We start from the raw sequence: 21,233 nt of genomic DNA, 5'->3' as shown, positions 1-21,233 counted from the left end.
AAGGTTTGTGGAGGAATTATCTAAAGTAGTTGTTGATATATCCAATTTATTTAACCTTGAATGTAAATATATTCATTTGTGTTTGGTTTCACTTGGTGTAATTCTCAGACCATCAAACAAATGGTGGCCCAAAAGTATGAGGAGGAACGGGAAGGAGTGAAGATGGAAGTCCAGCAAGCTGTGGCAGCGAGGAGAACAGCTGACTTGTGGACATTGTGAACATGGAGGCTTGCTTGGCTCTTACTGGTCACTACATTAATGAGAACATGCAGTTGTGTACATCTGTGTTGGGTGTGTAGTACTTTCCACAAAATCACACTGCTGACAATTTGGCCCAAGTCCAAAGGGGCGTGATGGAGGACTGGGCCAGAACCACTAAAGTAAAGTGTCTTGTGAGCGACGCAGCACCAAACATGATTGCAGCCACGAGACGGCTCCAAATTCGGCACTCAGTTTGCATTGCACATAGTCTAAATGTATTGTTAGAAGATCATGTGATCAGATCCCCACACTTACATCCAGCAGACACAGAGCTCGGCACATTGTCACATACTTTAGATCAAGCACAACAGCCAAGGAGAAGCTTGCTCATGTGCAGCAACAGACGGAACGACCAACCCTGAAGCTCACCAATGAGGCGCCGACACGCTGGAACAGCACATATGAAATGCTGTCAAGGCTCCATGATGAGAGGAACCAGTGTGGAACCTCTGGCCTCAGGACAGATGTGACTCCACTGACAGCTGGTGAGCAGAACATCAGAGGAGAAACACTTCTTGTGCTTGCTCCTTTCCATCAAGCCACAGTGGAGTTGTCTGAAGAGAGGCGAGTGTCGGGGTCAAAGGTCATCCCCATGATGAGAATGCTCTATCTTGCACTAGAGCGTAATGCTTCAACCTTGCACACACAGGCAGCCATACACCTCCATGACCAGCTGAAGCGTGGAGTCACAGACACTGCTTCCAGTCTGGAGTCATTCAGTGTGTTACCATAGCAACACTTCTGGACCCCACATTTAAATCACTCGGGTTCTGCAGTTCCTCCAAGTGCAATGAGGCCGTCAGTCGACTGCAGGCAGAATGTGTCTGTAATCGGACACAATGAGCCCCAGCCAGGACCGTCTTCTCAACAGCAGTCTGCACCCACTTCAGCCATGTTCTTCAGCATTCACAATGTTGTTGTTGTTTGTAAATCATGTACTAAAATGACAATTTGTTGTTCTTTAGATAACCTTTGGCAACATCTTGACATGGAAGTGGGCAGGCAGACCAAAAGTGCCACAGCTGCTGCCGTCCAGGAGGAGAGAGAGACCTGGCAGAGGGCAATATTGCCAGGTCCCAGGATGCTTTGTGATGCTGGGACGACCAAAAGTCAAACTACCCAAACCTCTTCCACCTGTCACTACAGTTTCTCTGCACTCCAGCCTCATCTGTGCCATGTGAGCAGGTGTTTTCCACAGCTGGAGACGTTGTGTCAAAGAAGCGCAACAGACTACATTTCGAAACATTGGAAAAACTTATTTTTTTGAATACAAATTTGTAAAAACAAAAGTCCCAGTCCCCGAGCATCGTCATTCACAACGCGTTCACTTAGATTTTCATGTTATGATACATGTTCACATCATTTATTGACTGTGTCTAAAAATATCAAAGATATTTTAAATTAAGATGAAGACATGAAATAATATAAAATACAAAGACTTAAGTTCTATTATTGTATATACTCGGTCATCAAATCAGTGTCAGTTGAATCTTTCTTGGTCGCCTGTAGGGATTTTAAAGGTCCAGCAGGGGGCAGTGTTCAGTGGCAGTATCCACACAGTGTCAGTACAGTGTGGAAACGCTTCATCAAGCCATCACTAACATTTGGCACACCGATTCAATGAAGAACGGGCTGCGGTAACTCACCGTGGAACTTCAGGAATTGTCGTTCCGTGGTCACAAAGTACAGTAAGTGTGCGGTCACAGCTGAAGACCGGAAGTGACGGCCATCGGCACTTTGATAACAGCGCCGCTCGTGGCGGAGGGCTGTGGTGACGTTTCAGCAGCATAGGAGACATAAGTTACAACTTCATACCCTGAGAACTTTGTTCATGTCAAAGGAATCATAAACAGGGTGACAAGGTGTTTACATTCAAGATCACTTTGGGAAACCCTCTGATCGATTGTGTGTCTGATCAATGCAGTCATTCAACTACACTGTTTGAACATATCTTTTCTTTTCCAAAGTCACGGTTGTCTAATTTTGTAGATATTCATAAATGTGATTGTCTAAATATTTAGATTTTTAAACATTATTTTAACTTTATTATTTACATATTAAATATTGCATTTTTGCATAAGAATATTTGGTGTTTGGTTCATTCAATATTATAATATCAATATCACTATTTGTCCTCTTGACCTGTGAAGAGTGGGTGTCTGTCTTCAGGGGACACTGGCTCTTGGACTTTATTGTGTCCCTACATCAGAGATTTTACAGTATGTTCTCTTTGTTGAATCTGTTTGCTCATGCAAAATGAAACACAATTAATAAAGATTGAAAAACCCTGTGGTCGACCAGTTGGGACCCTGCAGTGAACTGGTTTATATATATACACACACACACACACACACACACACACACACATATATATATATATATATATATATATATATATATATATATATATAAAAATAGATAGATAGATAGATATAGTTTGGCCCACAAACCTTATGTTTCACTGTTGAAGTCGATGAGAGGATTCATTTAACACCAGATTCTTTATTGATCCACATGGAGAATTCAGCAACACAGCTCAAAGAACAATAAGTATTAATGTTGAAAGATTAAAATAAGATAAGATAAGATAAGATAAGCCATTATTGATCTCACAAAGGAGAAATGTACTAACGATTTACTAAAGATTATTATTATTATTCAAACAAATTTAGACTACAATAAGAATTTGCAAAAAAAATCTAAATAAATAAGTTTTATACAAAATTTAACTCACAAAACGTTCAAAATATTCACAATATTTTCATGGATTCGATTGGGAATGTGTTTGACGCGTCCTGTGTTTCCCATGATGCATCTGTCTTCAGGTGCTGAACCAACCTTCTGAGCCTCGTGCAGGTGCAGCTGGAGGTGTGTGATCACACACACACACACACACTCACACACAGGAGCTTTGCTTTGCAGCCAGAGGAAACAAACTTTAAATGACAAACGTCCCCAGGTGAGTTTTAAGCTTTTTTCACATTTGAATTCTTGGAAACACTTTATAATCTGGATTATAATGTGGATCAATAAATGTGGTGAGGAAATGGCCCTGCTTTAGTCTCCTGCGTCACTAATCGTCCTAATTAAAGTCTGCATGAGCTTTAGACAAACCCAGTTCATGACCTTTATTATGTTAGTGCTTTTTATTCTTATTTTACTTATTTATCAGTTTGCCTTGTTTGTTCTTCATCAGATTGTACCTTTTCAATACTATTTCCGTATTAATTACGACATAAATAAGCATCTTCCATCAAAATAACCTTTATCAGCTGTGAAACCCAGCTGTTGTTGTGTGCTGGTTGAAGCTGCCTTCAGGAGTAAATTCCCAGGTGTTCTCTTAGAAAGTGGGACGTTTGCCAGTCTTTGGTGTCTGACAGCATCAACATTAGACATTTTATTTCTAGATCTTCACGGAATAAACACACAGTATTTAATTTAGTAGTTAAAGTGAAATATGTCGCTGGAATTAATAATAGTTAAACGGAGTTGATTAGAGAAAAAAGTGAATTAATTTCCAGATTTCTTCACTTCTAAGTTGCATAGATTTTTGCACATCAGTCATCAATGTTCCTGTCAAAAATAAAGCTTAAACATTTCAACCTTTATTTGTGATTTCATAACCTTAAGAGCAATCAATGTTCTGAGTGATCCTCTACTACTTTTTCTATTGAGGAGAAAAAGCAATAAAACAAGAAGAGATCTATCTGGATATTTTTTTTCTCTGTTTGAGCACTTTGATATTTTTTTATATCAACTTTCTTCTACATCTGTAATCCAGGAATGTCTCTATCTTGCTCTCAAAGTGTAAGGATGTCCTCTGAACCTGCCTTCCACATTAAATTTCAATGCTCTCATAACCCCTTTAATTTTCAACATTAATTTTTTTGTTGTGGATCATCTTACAGGACAATTGTCATCTTCTCTGATGTCAGAGAAAACCTTGAACCAAATCTTTCTGGATACATTTTTTCAGGATTTCAGCCAAAGATTTCTTTCCCCAATCGTGTCTGAATCCGAGCCGTTTCTGAGAAATCTTCTTCTGTTCTTCTCCACTTGGATTGATTTACCCAGAAAAGATGTATCACATGTACTGTATTGAAACCTAATATTGCTAGAGTCCTGGTTTGTTGCATCATTAGAATCCTAAATCTCCAGATCGGTTTCTGCAGGTTGTCTCATGTTGTTCATGAAGGTAGGTTTCAGAAGTTTCAACCACACTGGTTCCTCCTGGTTGTAATCAGTGCCTCTTAAAGCTAATCAGATGGATGTGAAGGTGATAGTTTAGTTCTGTACCTGATGTTCTTTCTTTAACTGAACTGTGAGAACCAGTTGTTCACTTTCACTATAGAATAGAAATGTTGTTAATCGCTGGTGGAAATCCTTGAACTCTACCATCTACTCCAGCGATTTTGGAAACAATTAAATTAAAATGTAACCAGTGGCGGGCCGTCGAGGCGTTCAAGGCCTCTCTGCAGGCCGAAGAAAAAGATCTGATCAGATTTTGATCTTGGTGATTCAGAGCCTTTGAGAAGGCCTCACGTGACGTCAGTGTATTCAAGCCCTCTGATTGGCTGGTCAGAGAGTCACTCTCCAGCACTAGCGAGCTGCAGCCGTAGTTAACTGCACGAACAAAAATATAGTTGTTTATTTGATAGCGGTTTTGTCAACCTACAATGACTAAAGGAGAAGATAAAGACATTTGGTTGCAGATTTATTGTCAAAACAATTTAAGATGGGACTTTTCCAAGAGGTCATTGAACGCACCGCAGCGCTCCAAGCACAGGTCCGGTGCAATTTACTGGCGCTCACTACAAACTCCATGGCAGGATTCAGGATTATATTGTTTGCCATTATACTATTTGACGTTTGTCACCTTCCTGGACCCCCAGACGTTTCTGGAAAAGCAGAGATTTTTTAAGCAGCTGCAGCAGGAGAAGAGACATGAACTTGGATTTTTTTCGTTCTAAAGGTATTTATTGTGGCTACACGAGTATCTATCTGTAATGCAATGGATTTTTGTACGGCATTTCTGCAGTAACATTGATTTTGTAGCCATAAAAAAGTTGAGGGTTGGATTGACTCAGACCAGCAGTGAAGACCTGGCTCTGAAATGCACGACCTGCCACTGAATTTGAATATTAGAAAAATAGAAACTTATAGGTATACAGGAGGATTTTCAGGAATTTTAGGAAAGAACCTCCCTCTCCACCGTTTGAAAAAAGTGCGCATGCGCAACGCTCTACCTGCTCCCGAGACGGAACGCCTACTAAAACGCGTGCGAGAGACGTGCACGAGCCCAGTTCTCCTCGTGCACGCTCTGTTTACAAGTCACAAGTCGGCATCGCTCACATAAGCTCACTTTACAAGAAGATTTGCACCAGAGGGGGTGAAACTGTGTAAAAATGTGGGAGAATAATGCGTCGGGTCGGCCACCGGCATGATGAGAACCGTGTGGAGTGAGCTGCAGGGACGAGCACGTACGACGGCCTTACGTCATATATCACCAGAATGATTGACAATTGGGAGGACCAGTTATTTTGATGATCCACCCGGAAGAAGAAAATCCTCTACTATACCTTTAACAATACAACCATTATTCTTCAGATGTTGACAATAACTGTCTGCTCAGTGACTCTGATTACTTGTTGTGAATTTCCTGTTAAATAAAGTTAGATACTATATTCATTAAACTTGGCATTTGAGATGCTTCATATTATGCCTCAAAAAGTGATTAGTTCAAGACCTGTCTTGTTTTTTGCCCCTGGTGAACTGAACATGCAAAAACTCCTCGATTAAGACCTTAGTGGGGAAAAACTGTAAAAACAAATCAAATATAGGCCATTTTCTTTCATATTTTCTTTAAAAAATGACTATAATGGGAATAATTAAGACGTACGGAGCCCCCAAAGGGACATGGAGGAAAAAATGAAAAAAACTATCTTGGGATCTCGCAAAAATATTTTTTATTATATATTATAATAATAATAACAAAACTTAATAAAACTCTCGTACGGGTGGGTGTCCTCCATCGGCTTTAGCTCAGGGGTGTCAAACTCCGGTCCTGGAGGGCTGCAGCCCTGCATGTTTTCCACGTCTCCCTCCACTGAACGTCCTGGTGCTTCATCACCACCTTCAGCACAAAGCCAGAGAACCAGCTGCTCATTGCCATCAGCTGTGTGGAAGCAGGGAGACATGGAGAACATGCAGGGCTGCGGCCCTCCAGGACCGGAGTTTGACACCACTGCAGTAGCTTCTCAACAACAGTGGGGTGTACGGTGTCTCTGAAAGGACAAACTTAAGCCCCGTCTCCACCGCACAAAAAGTACCTGCCTAAACCGGTCTAAACCGTTCCGGTTCACGTGTCACCACAGGAATGCAGTCTAAACCGCTCCAGACCGCTCCAAAGGGGACCGCTTTTCCGCTCCCCTTCCGTTGGGGTACCAGGACCATGGAACGGGTCTGAGGTTGAGCTGCTGTCTGCTGATTGGTCAGTGATTTACGACACGCCCTCAATATGTTAATGTGCCGGCTGAATCCTCTGCTGTCAGTGTGGTCACTTTGCTCTGGTTGTTTTTATTTTCATTTTCTTTTCTTTGCTGCTCAACTTTAGTGTTTGTTGTGAAAGAGCGACTTGAGGCAGGGGGAGACCGGGGGGAGGGACTTTGCATCGCGTTGGAGCTTTCTGTTTGCAGCATTGCGCTGGCCGTGGCGCTGATGTGCGTCCGGGACACCGGAGTCTGGAGCTTTCGTCTCCGGCGCTGACCGCGCTCCGGCAGCTCCGCTTTCCAGAGGCGGTCAGCGTTCTGTTCAGCCGCGGTCAGTGGCGCTTAATCGCGGGGACGGACCGCGGAAGCCATGAAAAGGAGCTCGGAGCTCGGCGCCTCCGTGTTCCGGCGCTGAGCTGCCAGACCGCGATCAGCGCCGGAGTGGAGAACCTCCTGCGTTTGAGCAGAAAGCTCAGACTCCCGTGTCTGTGCCTCAGCCAACCGGGGGGAACGCTCCGGCCACTTGCCCCGCACCCGAGCGCTCAGTGCGGGGCACGTCGCTGCCGCTGGCAGGTGGCCGGAGGTTTCGCTCTCTCACAACAAACACGGAAGTTGCGCTGCAGCTCTCCGCTGCAAAAAATGACTGCTGCAAAAAATAACTTTTTTTTTTTTCCCGCTGCAAAAAATAACAGTGCAAAGTGGAGAATTTAAACAACAACAGAGGATTCATAAGATCTACATCTGACCACGTTCTTTTCTGTTATGTCACATTTCTGCGGAGCTCATAAGCCCCGCCCACTTTTCACGCTCCTCTCTGCAGTGGGGACGCGACCCAAAATTTCGGTCGGGGGCTCTATTCCGTAACGCTCCGCTCCGTCCCGGCACTTGTGTGCGGTGGAACCGGGGCTTTAGTCCATCACATACACAATGCACATATATAACAATGTAGTTTTGCGAGATCCTGAGAGAGTTTTTTTTTTCCCTCTTCTTCTTTCTTTCTCCATGTCCCTCCGGGGGCTCCGTAAAGACGATCTGTTATCACATTAGAACAAATGTATAGAGAAAGCTTGAATCTTGAGTGGTGTGCAGTGTGGATCATTGAGGGCCACCAAAGTTTCATGCTCATCACCGGAGCGCCACATTGTGAAAGAAGCTGAACTCTAAAGGCCGATTCATACTCCATGTGAACAAGAAGAAGGTGTGGCAGTGCGGGGTCCTGCTGAACACATTGATATCAGCTCCTTGTGGCCAAACTGTGTCTCCGTGGCCAGTCCCAGGCCCGGAGTGGCTAATTGGGTGGACCGGGACAATTTCCTGTGTCCTGTCTCACTCTCATGTTTGGGCTGCTCAGGCCGGTGTGCGTTTTTGGCCGGTGTTTTTTTTTTTTTTTTTTCTCTCCACACCTTTTGAGTTGATCACATGCTGTTTCCGCTGTTCCTGGGCCGCGTCCACCTCCCTCCACTGGCGGCTTCCTTTTTTGCAGACACACCCTGATGACGTAACACGCCCGTGCACACTGTCAGTGGGTTTGAAGAAAGCATAGAGAGAGCAAGGTGGAGCACAGAAGGCTGGAACTAAAAAGGTGGAAGATCTGGAAATGGATGCAGCATGTGCCAAGATTGACAACTTCTTCATTAAAACCAGCCTCACGGTTAGAAACCACAAATGACTATGGAATGGGCAAGATGTTTAACTTTGCCTCCAAACCACTGTTTGATTATCAAGTCAATGCATTCTGTAGCGTTATAGCATATAACATGAAATGATATAACTTGAACAATAGTATGATGCAACGCCACATAACTGGGAAACCTCGTCTTTTGTCTCCTCAGAAACCAGAACCACCAGCATCAAGCAGGACTGATCACAGGATAGAACATATTATATTCAATATAATGAAGAATAGGATGGTGACCTGCTCCATATGAGAAATGTCCTGAGAGTCTAGACCAGGGGTCGCAAACTCCGGCCCTGCATGTTCTCCATGTCTCCCTGCTTCCACACAGCTGATTGCAATGAGCAGCTGGTTCTCTGGCTTTGTGCTGAAGGTGGTGATGAAGCATCAGGACATTCAGTGGAGGGAGACGTGGAAAACATGCAGGGCTGCAGCCCTCCAGGACCGGAGTTTGACACCCCTGTTCTAGATGATTCAGCTCTCCAATAATGAAGCTCACCTGAGCTGATCAGAAGGTTTTATGAAAATGGACTGAGAATTAAGATCATGTTTAAAAAGATTTCGTGTCAGAAGCAGAGCCAGTGGTGATGAGGGGATTGATCCCATCAGTATCGGCAGATAGATAGATAGATAGATAGATAGATAGATAGTTTCTCAACAGTACACTTGATTAAAAACAGACTCAGGAGCACTTTGACAGAAGAAACTTGAGGCATTCATGCTCATGAGCACTGAGGAAGGAATGTTCATGCCTGTGGTCAATGATGTGGTCACAAAGTGGCAGAGACCAGTGCACTACTCAGGGTTTATTATCCCCGCCGTGGCTGATAGGCCCCGAAGGGGGATCTTGAAACAGTCTCCGTACGTCCGTCCGTTGGAACGTTTCTACCTATATCTCGGCAACCCCTGGGCCCACAGTGACCAAACTTCACATGTGGATACATCTCAGAGGGGGAAGGGATGCTATGGTGACCTTGACCTAATTTGCATATTAAGTAGGTCACAGGGTCACGAAGTGCTTAAAAACACATTTTGGGCTCTGGAGGCCTAGGTTTTTGAGCTAGGGCTCTGAAATGTTATACACACATGATACACACTCCAGGGATAACCTCCAGTACACCAAGTGACCTGACCTTGACCTTGAAGATTGGTAGGGTCTGAAGTTTGCTCATCATGGTTGCCCAATACATGTATTTCCATATAAACATTTCTCCTCATTTCTCAGCAGTTCCTGGGCCCACAGTCACCAAACTTCACACATGGACACTCCACCTGGGGAGAAGGGGCACCATGGTGACCATGACCTAATTTGCATATCAGGTCACAGGGTCACTAAGTGCATAAAAACACCTTTTGGGCTCTGGAGACGTATTTTGACATAGCTTATGAAGAAGACCTTTCAGATTCTACATAATGATCTACTAGGACCCATGGAACACCCTCTAGTGTACCAAGTGTGCTGCCTTAGAGCTGGCTTTGTGAGAAAATATAAAGCCCTCCGGCGGGGGACTAGCCCAGCAACGGCCTTCTTGTTCATGTTTTCAGGTTGGCCATGTTTCTTTGAGATGATAGTGTTATGAAAAGTAAAAATGTGTAATTCTTTACCGCTGGTCTCGACTCAGTCTTCACCTTTGATTACTCCCATCACTGGCAGGAAGGGGTGAATTAAGGGCGTTTTCGGGAATAGTGAAGGGCTTGGTGTCTTTTGTTGTGGTTCTGCTTATGAGTAATGGTTTCTAGAACAACTGTATTTGACTATTGTGGTGGAGCCAAAACAAAAAAGAGAACTTTGGTAAGTGTCACTTGATTTTCATCTGTTAAAACACGAAAAAGAAAAATCAGCCCATGTCTTTGGGGGAGCGTTCATCTTGTGGATCTGAGTAGTGGTCAGTAACTATGGTAACCAGTTGTTTGGGACAGGACTGTCCCGGTTCAGACGGATCACTCTGAGGCCGAGTGCATGTGTGAAGAGGTGTGAAGCTGGTTCCAGTAAGAGTTGGCCTTGTTGAAACCTGGTCTTGGCTCTGGCTCCGTCGCAGCCGTTGACTTTTCTCCTGTATTTCTGTAGTTTTGCTTGGAGCTCTGAGCTTTATCTCACTCTGCGTTCTTTCTGAGCTACTGGTTCGACCACATACTTGTCATGGCTGCTGTAGAGCAACTTCCCCTGTCCTGCTTTCTGAGCAGAGAATGTCGTTCCAGGTTGTATGACTTCAGCACACAGGAATTCTTTGTGTACGAGGCCGACTTTTTAAGAAAGCTGGATGACAAATGCATTATTACATTTTTCAAAAGAAGACCTCTCAGCTCAGCACAGTTCAGCGATCATATATGTCAGAATATATTAATATTCTTTCCTTGCTCATTTTAATGATATGACTTGATAACTGCTAAGAGCTTCACTTTTTTGCTGTAATTTGTAGTTCAAACAGCAGATCACGTTGTCATGATGTGAGACTGCAATTATTCTGTCTGATCAGTTTGATTTGTATTCTTGATTTTTCTTTGTTTTTTATTGTAGACTTGAGCTACAATTTTGATCAGATTTCCAGTGGTTGTAGGTAGTTTAAAGATGGTGGAGTGGCTATTTTAGTGCATTCAAGAGACTTATTGCAGTGGGAAAGAATCTCTGGTGAGCCAGTATTTCAGCAATCGGTACTGCTTTCCTGAGTAGAGCTGTTCTTTGAGGTTCAGCTTGAGTAAAGTCATCAACCTGCCATAATCCAACTCTCTGATATCATGTTTTATATTCTGTCTAATATAAGTGTGGCACCAAGACTTCAACCAAGCAACTTTTTTGAGAGTTGGAGCAAGGCTCCGAATTAATACAAAGGGCTTCTTATCATGTACTTGTATAATTTTAGGCAATGTTCCTTCCAGAAAAGTATTTCAGGAGCTACATACAGTTCAATTTCATCTTGAGTGGGCTGGAGCAATAAAATATTGCCATAATACCATTTAAGATGAATGTTTTTCTTTGTTGTGACGCAGAGTGTACATGATGAAAATGTTTGTTTTCACAAAAAGAAGCAATTACTAAATAAAATGACTTCAATATGAACATGAAGCCACTTTTAATGAAACTTTCTGGTGCCAAATACAGATATGTACTAAAAAACTTCTCCTGTAGCTGTTGCATTCTGGGTGTTTGTACAAACTCACTCTGACAGCGGGGCTTTGAGGCTGGTTGGATGAGGCTTTTGTTTTCCGTTAATATTTCCTCATGAACATGGCTTTTACCAGCCATGTTCGTGATTAAAATCATGTAAAGAGATTGTCTCAACCTTTGGACGGTAGAAATGCCCCCAGCTGCACTGATCTGCACGACCTTAAGGACCAGGGGCCTCATTTATAAAACATTGCATAGGATTCCTACTAAAAATGTTTGTGCACCCAAAAGCTGAAAATGGTGTGCGTCCCAACAAACTTGGCTCAATAAAACTGTGTATGCACATCTGCACGCACTTTCCTTTTACAGATCACAATCCACCTGGAAGGCTGACGGTTCATCTCCCGTCACTTTCTACCATAAATGGTCAAATGCAAAGTCCCTCATCAGTATGTTTGCATCTCAATCAGGCTGTTGATCGCCGGCATTTGATGCTAAATCCTGACAGAAAAGACAAAGAAAAGGAATTTTACAGAGAGAGAAATAGTCATCGAGGAGGTAGAGGTCTGGAGAATTCTATTATTTGGTGTCACAGTAGTGGAATCACTAATAAAAGAAAAACTATCGGCAGCGCGTCGTCACCACTGGAAATAGTGTGAAAGTCTCAGAGATCAGTGACTGTAGAGGTGGAGGAGAAGAATCTGATCTGAAAGTGGAGGTCAGAGGAGAGTGACATTACGGAGGAGAGTGACATCACGGAGGAGAGTGACATCATGGGCCGGGCTCACTGCTGGGTGCAAAAACAAACCTCACGGTTGTGACGGCCAGCGTTGGTGGAGACACAGCAGCCTGATAAAGTTCAGTTTTATGTGTCTATTAAATATTTGAGCAGGGACGGTGAAAAGGCTCAGTGGACTTTGTGTTTTATCCCCCGTCACTGGAGAGGTGGATGTGGAGGAGGAGGTCGTTCCCGAGCGCATGAATGTACCAGTGTTATGCCAAAAAGTGAGCGGCTTTTATCGGGCTTTACAGCCAGAAGGTAAAAATATACTATACTGTATCATGCATCACATATGTATAAATATCTATGTCTATAATTTCTTTATTTCACATGTAACTCGTGGTAAATCATCTCAATTGCAAGTTTTTTTTTTTGCATGAGACTTTCCCAGAGACTCACTTTGTTACGTGTTCATACGGATTAGTATATTTATACCTTATAGCTGTAAATCATATTAAAAGCAGCTGGAACAGAACAGCCGATGTCACCACACATTTATGTGTTTACTCTGAAATTCTACTGATTGTTACACACTTTGTCACCATTGATAATCAATCCATTCTATCCTCTGGATCACTGCTGATTCAACAGTAACGTTCCACTAAAGAAACATCTATACCACTGCAGCTTGGCTGCTTATGATTATGTGGATTAATAGTAAGTTTGATATTTGAAGATATTAAATGTATGAGATGAATCTGGCTTCAATCCTCCACCTCTCCATCAGCACCGTCAGGTTCCCGTCTCCGAAATGTGCTGCTCAAGGTTCAAAGTTTGCGTACCGGCACAAACATTCTCCTGCAAAGTTTCTTTTTTAAAATCACAAACTTTATGTGGGAAGTGGCGTACGCATCTTTCAGGACCCGTTTTGTGTGTTTGCAAGCTTTCTAAATCAGGCCTCTCCGGATACTGTACATCCAGAAAACTCTGAGGTCCACTGGAGTTCATGTCAGCTGATTTCCCTTCGGAGTATATAGGACCTATAATAAAATGCATCACTGGAGAGTTATTCCATATTTACAGTGTTTATTTTCACATTTGTGATCTGCCTCTTGTTCATACATGATGCATATGTGAGGATAGAAGGCCATGCTGAGTGTTAAGTCCTGGCGTTGTGTGTGCACGCCTCTCACACTCCTGGAGCTGTTCTGCTGGGATTCACTCCCAAATCATGAGGCTTTTCATTTCTTTCCCTCATTTATTTTATGCAGGTGAAAAACCTTCAACAAACAAACACCAGTGTAACTATACAAACTATAATAAACACTTCAATCAACAATATTTCAGAAATATGGCATAATAATTATAATAAATTCACCAAGTATCCAATATATTAAATACATTTACTTTAAAATACAAACTATTTCAGTCAAGTTATTACCTATTCCTCAATTAATCATTTAACCTAAATAATCATGACATTTAATTCATTAAGCAGTATAAAATATAATTATGAGATTTGAAGTAATATAAATATACAAGACATTCTTTAAAGTGCATTTCAGCGGCTCAAGTGCAATTCATCACAATAATTCATTTTCTTTAACAATAGATTACACATATTGTATATACACATTGATGTAGCAGCTCTTTACAACCCAAACAACAACAACACCGCGGTGAGATAAATAACATTTAGGCTGGATCAGCCACTGTCCACACCTAAAGTGAAACGAGCGCGTTGGAAAAAGTTCCTATTTGTGAGCGCACACGAACGCAACATGCAGCGTCGGCACCAAATGTCCGTGTGGAAAGGCCGGATATCGGCTTCTTACCGGCAGTCGTCTCCAGTCTTATTTGGTCAGTGATCCTCCGTGCAGCTCACCAGTTCGATCGATCCCTTGATCGCGGCAGTCAACTTTGTTTTTCCGCTCTTCACCTCCCAACAGCTGATCACTTTCCCCCGGAAGCTGCTTCCACCCTAAATGAACACCTGGTACGCACGGTGGGCTGACCACGGGGCCAGATGTAGGCTGGCTTAACGCCGCTCGACGCAACCGCTAAAAAGAATCTAACAATGTTACTGGATTTGTGACAAAGATTGGCTCCATCCTGTTAAGTGCTGCTAATCTAAATGGAAAATGACAGCAGCTTAATGTTCAAGCTAAGTGCATCGTCCAGGTAAACTGAGTGAAGGGCCTCCTGGTGAAGAAAGATTTGTAAAAACTGATGTGAGTTGATCCGTCTTAAACTTTGGATTAGATTGATTATCCAGAACAATATGGAAGCTCCTGCTCCAGAAACACTGTTTCATTACAGGAAGCCGTTGTAAATGCGCCACAGCTGCAGATGATCAGAGTTCAGTCGTTGGCTTGGTTTTGCTGATCTGTGCAGCTCTGCGCTCCGGTTGGGGGCGTTTCAGCCTGTTTCTCAGCATTCTGGAGAGTCTGTCCTGGGAGAACTGGAACCAGTAGCTACTTGTCTTGACGTGCTGAACGGTTCCTGCACATATTCTCACACTTTTAGGACAGTAGAAAGTGACAGCTGGTACTGCAGTGGGCCTGGGCAATAACCCGAAAATCTACAGATACCAACATTTCCGAAAATGACCGCGGTCATTTTGCCCATGGCGGTATATTCAGTGTTTAAAAATAAAGAAAAAGGTTGGTTTAGAGTGTGTATGTCGCCTGTCCCTGACTCCACCCATCCAGTCTGTAACAGCAGTGGAGAGAGGAGGCGATGGAGGTTCAGAAGTTGTAGTTGCTGGTGGCTGAAGTGAACGGCTTTAGAAGCCATCGACGCAAATCCTCCGTATTTAGAATCAGAGGCAGAGTGACGCCAGCTGCAGGATTTCTGCGCCTCCATCCAGAGCGTGACGACGCGCCGTCCGTCTGGCTGGACGTGAAAAGTCATTTTACACACAATGTCGGTTCTTTCAGGAGAATGAGGTTAGAAGCTCTTTTTTCACATCACTGTGGAGAAATCCCGTGTTTTCAGGAGCAATACAGACGAAGATATAATACAATCTTCTGTCCTCAGTCCTACTTTCAAGTAATCTGGGCTCATCAGCTCTTCAGTAAATCTTTTTTTTTTCTCCCCCTTGTCCTGTTCAGCAGCTTGGGCAGACAATATGATGTGATTGAGAGACTTCTGATGTCGGAACTCTCAAAGAGAGAGAAGATTGAGAGAGAGAGAGAGAGATAGATGGACAGAGAGAGAGAGTTGGGGGTAGGGGGTGGGTGGGGGACAACATACAATACAATGCAAGTGCCACATATACCACTCACAGTTCTTCAATAAATCTTAACTAAAAGTGTTTAATTTGTATTTTCTTGATTTATTTTCAGGCACTGTAGTTTTACAATCATTTTAAAGTGGCAATAAATGGGTCCAGGGGAGTCATACTATCAATATAACTGCTACATCTAGTGGAGTAGTTATCGTCCATTTATTGTTACGAAGGTGAACTGATCACTATATCCTGATATTGATTTGAGGCCATATTGCCCAGCCCTACGCTGCAGAGTGCTGTGAGCTGTTCTTCACGAGACTAATTAGCCTTAAAGGCCCCACATTATACTAAATGGACTTTTCTGGTCTTTAAACATGATAAAAGTGCTATTTGGGGTTCATATAATCCCCAAAGTGTTTTTATCATTGATTCCCTCCAGCTTGAGTTCACAGTGATCTTTCTCTGTTCTACCTGGTGGGGGAGCTCAACACCTTGAGTCTATTTGATGATGTCACAGAGCTGGAGAAGCCCCGCCTCCAGGAAGATTGACATGAGGAGAAACCAAAACAAGACACGCCCACATCTCAGTCTCTGCTGCTTCACATTGAACTGCTGTTTTTGTTGTTCCACATCTGTTTTCACCTTCATGTCCACTGGAGAAAATGTGTTTTCACCATCATGTCCACTGGAGAAAATGTGTTTTCACCTTCATGTCCACTGGAGAAAATGTGTTTTCACCTTCATGTCCACTGGAGAAAATGTGTTTTCACCATCATGTCCACTGGAGAAAATGTGTTTTCACCTTCATGTCCACTGGAGAAAATGTGTTTTCACCTTCATGTCCACTGGAGAAAATGTGTTTTCACCATCATGTCCACTTGGAGAAAATGTGTTTTCACCTTCATGTCCACTGGAGAAAATGTGTTTTCACCTTCATGTCCACTGGAGAAAATGTGTTTTCACCTTCATGTCCACTGGAGAAAATGTGTTTTCACCATCATGTCCACTGGAGAAAATGTGTTTTCACCATCATGTCCACTGGAGAAAATGTGTTTTCACCTTCATGTCCACTGGAGAAAATGTGTTTTCACCTTCATGTCCACTGGAGAAAATGTGTTTTCACCTTCATGTCCACTGGAGAAAATGTGTTTTCACCTTCATGTCCACTGGAGAAAATGTGTTTTCACCTTCATGTCCACTGGAGAAAATGTGTTTTCACCATCATGTCCACTGGAGAAAATGTGTTTTCACCATCATGTCCACTGGAGAAAATGTGTTTTCACCTTCATGTCCACTGGAGAAAATGTGTTTTCACCATCATGTCCACTGGAGAAAATGTGTTTTCACCTTCATGTCCACTGGAGAAAATGTGTTTTCACCTTCATGTCCAGTGGAGAAAATGTGTTTTCACCATCATGTCCACTGGAGAAAATGTGTTTTCACCTTCATGTCCACTGGAGAAAATGTGTTTTCACCTTCATGTCCACTGGAGAAAATGTGTTTTCACCTTCATGTCCACTGGAGAAAATGTGTTTTCACCTTCATGTCCACTGGAGAAAATGTGTTTTCACCTTCATGTCCACTGGAGAAAATGTGTTTTCACCTTCATGTCCACTGGAGAAAATGTGTTTTCACCTTCATGTCCACTGGAGAAAATGTGTTTTCACCTTCATGTCCACTGGAGAAAATGTGTTTTCAGGTACCAGTATGGTTCCTCACTATTTGTCTTGTGGAAGAAGAAGCACAGCGGCCAATGTGTCTGGACTTGTTGTTGTTTTCCACAAACAATGTTTGTTTGTGAGCGACTCTTCACCAAAGAAGCTTCCAGAACTACGGTACTTTGAAACTGGACTTCCTCAGAAGCTCCTCTTGAAACCTGCTGCTATTCCCACAATAAAAGACTAAGGAGGGCCGAGATGTGTCAGTACATTACTACAACTACCAGCTGAGCTGCTGGCTACGTCACCCAGGGGGTGGAGGAGGCGGCTGTGGGCTGGGCTGCAGTCTCCGTGAGGGTGGAGGAGGTGGAGGAGCTGAGAACCACCATCATGAGAGGTGATGTCAGCTCAGTCCAAGAAATACTAGAATTTCACTAGTTGTGAGTGTTTCTACTGGATCAGCCACATTATTATCCACATGAGCAGAGATGGACTGTGGAACATGAGATATAGACAAATATGGTCCTTTAAACAACTAAACAATAGACGAGGAAAGGATGTTTTACTTTTAGGAAGAAGGAAGTGAGTGTGATACTAGAGTTCGTGATATAGAGTGGATTGGGTTACATTGTGTACCGAGAGGTGTCAGTGTTTTATGTATTGAGGGATTTTAGTGAAGATTTTATGCTTTTTCATAATTGAAATTGATGATTCAAGGATCATCTAAGGTTCACTGTAAATACATTGGTGCATATATATGGGCTTGACTTGTAAATGTTAAAACATTTACCCACTGTCACAATAATGAGCCCTCCCATCCTGTACAATCTGCCCACTTACTCGCCTAGTAAGCCACCAATTATCACCCACGTCTTGTCAGTTCCCTCCATCCCTCAGGTACCCAGTATGCACAACAACGAAAAGGAGTGTAACCACAAAACTTGTGTGACATTTGAGGTGTCCGTCTGCAATCATCACTGTTTCATAATGGCTCCCAAGGTGGAACTTTTCTTTCATGCTCACAACTCCCCGCTGCAGAGACAGCTGGAGGCTGTGGGGCGCCGTCACTGCACATGTACAACGCTGCCGTGGTAAGTACTTCTTCTGCTCGTGTGTGAGTAACAAACATTGCTGTCCCCGTAGTAGCATGACTCCTAGTCCGGATTCTAGTTCTGTCGTCTATATTGGTAGTTTTATAGGTGAGATTCTCCTCCAATAGCGTCTGATTCCTCATCCGTCCATATGGATGTCAGGTTCTCTGCATCATGTTAACCTAGAGTCTTGTTCTCTGCACACATGTATGCATGGTTTCACTACAAAAACAAGAAATGGCGCCTCCTTGGCACCTGGCATACCAACTACATCGTCGTCCATGTGTCTGGCACTGTTGTGAGCGCAGTCTTTTTTTAAAATGGTCTTGTGACTTGGAACGTTGTTGTGAAAACAGGCTCCTTGGTTTATTCTGCGTTCTCTTCCCATTGGTCCATGGTTGGTAGAACCCACCCATCCAGCAGAATTTCGCTCATTTATGGATCAAACCTCATTTACAGGTTGCTGGTGCTACTTTGACTCTTCATACACTGCGTTCCTGCCTGGGACTCCACACTGTTTAGAAGAAATGAATGCTCTTTGTTACCTGCGATCCGATCCTTTCAAACGCCAAGTCAATAACTGTTATGGTTGGAGGACGGCTGAATGAAGGGCCCTTGCATTAGCATGATATGACTGAAATGTGCTGTATTATTTGGATGTTCCTGCTTTGTAAAGCTTCTTAAAATGGCTCTGTTGTGAAACCAAATTCCTCACAGATGAGGAAAGTGATTCAGCCTTCACTTTGCCCTTCGATCTCCAAGTTCCACACCTTGCAGTCATGGTGATAATTGCCTGCTGTCCTGGGACAGAGCTGATTAGGGACGAGGACTCAGTGTTTGTGACTCCGCCGTGTGATGACAGAGTGGGTAGGCCTGTTTGGTGAGCTGCAACGGGAGACTTTTGACTTTCGCCCCACCCAAATACCTGCTGTTTTGATATGCACTGGCCTGCCGAGTACGCCATTACTCAGCTGTGGAGCAGCAGGAAACAGGACTGGTGCAGAGAGCTGACGCCTCTGCTCCAGCTTTACCATCTTTGAAAGTTTGTCTCTATGCTCACTGCTCACGGAACATTGAAGTCTGCGGATCTGTCTTGGAAACAGTCTCGGAACATCACACCACACAGGTGAACGACTTTTATTATCATAGCTATTTATGATCTGTTTCATAGACTTGCAGCTGTAATCCACATTATGTGGGTGAAAATGGGGCACTGTTTCCTGGTCTCATATCTCAGAGAGAATCCAAGCTGTTTTACATCTCCTGCAATTCCCCTTTTGAAGCCAGTTAAAAATGTGGAATATTTTATTTTCCTTGTAATCACTCACAAACCTTCCAAAGGATTTCATCACGTAGCACTCAACACAACCTTGCGTCTCATTGATCTTTCTTTTTAAATGATCATGTCTTCGAGACGTGAATATTTGATGGAGCTGAAGTGTTTTCTACTTGTTTTACAAGCAGCCTTTTGACTGCTGAGGGTCTTCAGATGATGTGAAGGAGTTCGAGTTGCAACACAAACAGGAAGTCGTCACTATTATCTTGGTTTTTGTGAAAACGTGCTGGCACAATAATGGCTGCCAGCCCGTAGCAATTGGTGTCTCGGGGAATCTGGTCGAGCTTCTTGTGACTCGGTGTAGGAATCTCAACAATGAAGTCTTTCTCCTGTGCTGGGGTGGGAGGTGGGAGAGGGTTGTGGGGCAGGAAGAGCCAGCGAGTGATGGACGATCTGCCTTCATGCTTCTGCTCGCTGCTGGACCGGTTTATGCAGCTCCAACCAGCTGGCGTTGACCACCGAGTTTTCTTTCCTCCATCCAGACGCGCACTTTGATTTTGTTCCGTAGAGAAGATGAAGCAGAGAAAAACTTGTTGTGACATTGTCAGAATGTCTTTCAGGAGCCTTGAAAATGGAAGATAGATGGCAGGTGAGACATTTTAGTCTCCGCCCAACAGGTTCAACTAAACTCTGTGCCGTGCTGAATCAGTGATTAAATCTTTTTCAACAATAAACAGTGTCAATCTGACGCCATTATGACATCGATTTACAAAACCTTGATGTGCCACGTGTACAACAAGACTTTCCCAGTGGTTGGAATTGGTTTATTGTAGGTATCATTTACATAGATGGATGAAAAAATTACATTACAAAGTTTTGACTCGACTACCAATCAAAGCATCCGTCATTTCTGCTTTTATAAAATAGTCACTATATCTGGCATTGTGACTCATTCAGCCAACTGATTCCTCTTTGACATGCACTTACCTCATAGTAGGATTAGCTTTAGCATATCGGCTGGGGCAGCCAGTCACGGAATAATTTGTCATTTCAAATTTATTAAAGCCAATATTCTAATAACATGCTGCCAGTAGTCGAAGTAGGACGTTTAAACTGTCTTAAAATGTGATAACTGCAGCCAATGAGCCAATGGCTATGCTATTTCATTGAGGATATACATTGTTTACATTTTATATGAAAGTTGTTCCATCATTGGCTTTATTTTATTTAAAATTGTGATGTTATTGGCAGATATTCTCTTATTGGTAGCAGATAACATAACCTGGATAACATAAGCAGATAACATATGCTGGAAATATAAAACAAGTTTCACTGTTTATTCAGCTGTTTGAGTGAAAAGTGTTTGACAGGATTTCTGCCTGTTTCACCTTGGTGTTAGTTTCCAGTTCATTTATATTAGCATGAACGAATTGTGTTGAACAAGATATAAAGGGACTTAAGTTGTAAATCTTAATGAATTAAAAGCTGGAAAAAATGGTTTCATTAGCATAAAACAATCTTTCCTCTTAAGAAAATTTGAAATTAAGATATCTTGGTGTCTGTCTGATGAAAATCTGTATGAAGAATTTGGTCTTTATAGTTAAAGCTAAATATATATAAATAGTTAATTTTGTTTTTGGCAAATTAATGGTGTTTTCACTTTTTCATTCATTGAATTCATTTTGTATTTGCACAGCATTGATACGTGATTAATTTCAGTCTTAT

The 21,233-nt window shown here is 42.8% G+C and overlaps 1 protein-coding gene across 7 annotated transcripts in view; it reads left to right on the top strand.

Annotated features, from left to right (window-relative positions):
- The first annotated feature begins 3,125 nt into the window (after positions 1–3,125).
- LOC308141165 (oxysterol-binding protein-related protein 7-like) overlaps positions 3,126–21,233 on the top strand; it is a 46,192-nt gene continuing 28,084 nt past the window's right edge. For 5 of the 7 annotated variants that reach the window (XM_080511211.1, XM_080511209.1, XM_080511210.1 and 2 more), the window contains exon 1: positions 19,217–19,358. The gene's annotated coding sequence lies outside the window, so the exon portion shown is untranslated. Of the gene's footprint in view, positions 3,221–6,635; positions 6,752–19,216; positions 19,359–21,233 lie in introns of those variants that run through there. The other 2 variants (XM_080511207.1, XM_080511208.1) reach the window with 2 other exon arrangements.

This window comes from Blennius ocellaris, assembly GCF_963422515.1.
Source record: "Blennius ocellaris genome assembly, chromosome: 16".
NCBI lineage: Eukaryota > Metazoa > Chordata > Actinopteri > Blenniiformes > Blenniidae > Blennius > Blennius ocellaris.
Note: the sequence above shows the minus strand (reverse complement) of the source record. Positions and strands in the feature narration are given on the sequence as shown.